We start from the raw sequence: 2911 nt of genomic DNA, 5'->3' as shown, positions 1-2911 counted from the left end.
CGGTGTCCCGCCCTCTGCACCAGTCCCCTGCCTATGAGGAACAAAGTCCCTGATGCCTGTAGCCTAAGGAGGAGGAGGAGGCTGCCTAGCTCACTGTCAGGAGAGCGGTCCATGGTCCTACTCCAGGGCAGGGGCCTTGTACTGTGTCGGAAGGGCCTGGTGCAGGAGGACGCTGCTCACCTGGGAGCGGGGAGGAAGGAGCGAGCCAGGGCACTGACGCGACCTTTCAGAGTGTGCTGCTGCCAGTGACCCCCTCCAGCCGGGCCGCTTCAGCCCTGATGAACACACTGATGGGGAGAGCGCCCCGAGATCTGGCCGCCTTCCCAAGGCCGCAGCTCTGCACACTCGAGCCTTTGCCATAACTCAGGAAGACTCAATATGGGTCGTTTGAAAAGGCCGTGGAGCGCCCCTGTGTACACTGTCGTGCACCCCCTTTCCTGTTGGTGTTCTCTGCAGTCACAGTGGGGTTCGCATTTTCAGGGATGCCGAGGGAATCCGGTGTCCTGCCTTTGCTTGTGCCCTCGCTTAGTGACTCAGAACACGCGTGGGGCCACGCTGGCCCATCGCGCGCTCCACCTCATGGAACCTCCTGGTGACTTGCGCGCAGCTGGATGGGAAACGCCAATGCCAGGCTGGCTTCTAGCAGGCCCTGTAGGGTGGGGCCGTGGATGGTGCTGGCCAACCCCAGCTGGGGGCCAGGCTTGTGTCGTGAGGCCTCAAACAAGGAGCGTCCACTAAAGGATTGCGAGGAGAGGAGAGGCCGATGGAAGCTGGTGTGGCCCGAAAGCCTCACACATTACCTTCTGGTCCTTTGAAGGCGTTTGCCGTTCCCTGGTTGTCTGGCTTGTTTATTTGTCCACCTGTTTATTTTTTAGCTTTTTCGAGACAGGGTCTTACTGTGCGGCCCAAGCTGACCTCAGACTCCCTCCGAGGAGTCGTGCCTCAGCCTCCCAAGTGCTGGGAAGACAGGGTGGGTCCCCATGTCTGCCCCACTTCAAGCCCAGACTTTAGATGAGGCCCTGCCAGACGGATGCGGTCACTAGCTGGTTACCAGCTGCCTTGGCCGAAGCCACTAGCTACCACGAGATGCGCTTCTTTCTTCATCTGTACGTGGAGTGTGGGAAGCCATGGGGGTTGAGTGGGACTGCCCTTGTGTGTTGAGAGTGGGTGCTCGCCTGTGATCCCTGCGCTCAGGAGGCTGAGGCAGGAGGATCGCTGCAAGAGAGTTAGCTGCAGCCCAGCCCAACTGTACAGGCCTTATCTTCAAGAAATAAAAAAGAGAAGAGTGGCTGTGTCACTCTCACCAGGATTGTAACCCAGCTCACACCTACCAGCTGTCTGGCCAGAGAGACAGCAGACTGGAAACACTGAAAACCCATGCCTTGCCAAAAATAGCAGAGGACCGAGGCCAGCCGCGAGGGAACAAAGCTGGCCTCGGATGGGGGGAGTCCTGGGACTGGGGACCCCAACCCCAGGATTGTCCTATAACTGTGCATTTCAGTGTTCCTTTCCCAGGCCCTCGCCCCCGTCTGACCTGCCCTAGTCCCTGGTCGCTGGGCCAGTGGCTGCAAGAAGGGCCCTGTGGGATACTGATAAGCCCTGGGCTTGCCGCGCCCTGCAGATGTGGGCTGGTGTCCTGGGTTCCCAGGGTGCTCCGAACGGCAGGCTGTGGTGGGGCAGGCCGTGGCCCTCTCAGGAGTACACGGGTACCCCAGCCACACCCCTGGGCCCTGTGTCTTACTGTCCCTGTAGGGTGTATAGCCTGTGGAGGTCCCAAATATCTAAAAATGCACTTGCTCATCTAGGAGGGGTTCTGGACTATTGTGACCTCTACTTGGTTAAAAGGATGATTTTAAAATAACAACTGCCAGGGTGATGGCGCACGACTGGGATTGCCGTGCTCCTGTCATCCCTGCATTCGGGAGGCTGAGGCAGGGGGATCGCTGGGAGCGTGAGGCCAGCTGGGCTACACACCATTTCAAAGCCAACTCAGATGGCATAGGGAAACCCAGTCTCTCTCTCTCTCTCTCTCTCTCTGTCTCTCTCTGTCTCTCTGTCTCTCTCTCTCTCTCTCTCTCTCTCTCTCTCTCTCTTTGTATTTTAGGGAAGGGTCTACAGGGTGTTCAGAGTCTCACTACTAGATCAGACTCATAGTGATCAGCCTCCCAAAAACTGGGATTATAGGCGTGCGCCACCATGCCCAGTCTTAGTTGCCATCTCAGCATACCCTGGGGGCAGGGCTGGCAAGGCAGGCCTGGGGATCAAACCCCAGGCCCCTGTGCCTGTTTGCAGCATTTTAATCTGCTGAGCTATTTGGCTGGCCCAACCCCCATTTTAAACAAATGGCATGAAACGTTCTGGTTCCTCCCGCAGGTTCCTTCCAGAGCCTCCCTTCACAGTGTCACCGTGTCATTGTCACTGTCACCACCGCAGCGGCCCATAGAGCATGAACAATCTGGCCTGTGCGTCCCGGTGGACTCAGAGGTGGGCCTGACCCCTCGAGGGTATGTTTGGTGCTAGGCAGGAGGGGGAGGAGGCTGAGGCCTGCCCAGCACGTGGGCAGGGCCCCTACGTCAGGCCCTGTGCCACTGTCTGTGGGACTCATGTCTGGTGCTCAGGCAGAGACTGGGCCCTACCCTGCTCATGCCAGGCTGAGGAGGGACTGCTGGGAGCTGGCTCCGCCTCGCTCCTGTGAGGGACTCGCTCCTGGCCCCTCTTCCAGCTCTTTTCCAGGCAGCCAGCTGTCAGACTCCTGGCTGTGTTTCTGCTAAAATCCTGGGGACCTGGAGCATTGATTTACTTATTTTGAGGTTTTTTCCTTTGAAAAAGATCCACAGGGGCTGGTGAGATGGCTCAGTGGTCTAAAGCACCTACTTAGAACAAGCTAAGCCAAGCAAAGCACAGGGACCTC

General features: G+C 58.1%; 1 protein-coding gene across 2 annotated transcripts in view; it reads left to right on the top strand.

Moving 5' to 3' along the window:
* Nucleotides 1-2911, top strand: part of Usp20 (ubiquitin specific peptidase 20) — a 31047-nt gene that overhangs the window by 8994 nt on the left and 19142 nt on the right. For both annotated transcript variants that reach the window (XM_004640452.2, XM_023700509.1), the window contains exon 2: nt 2374-2484. The gene's annotated coding sequence lies outside the window, so the exon portion shown is untranslated. The remainder of the gene's footprint in view (nt 1-2373; nt 2485-2911) is intronic.

This window comes from Octodon degus, unplaced genomic scaffold (assembly GCF_000260255.1).
Source record: "Octodon degus isolate 3935 unplaced genomic scaffold, OctDeg1.0 scaffold00123, whole genome shotgun sequence".
Lineage (NCBI taxonomy): Eukaryota > Metazoa > Chordata > Mammalia > Rodentia > Octodontidae > Octodon > Octodon degus.
Note: the sequence above shows the minus strand (reverse complement) of the source record. Positions and strands in the feature narration are given on the sequence as shown.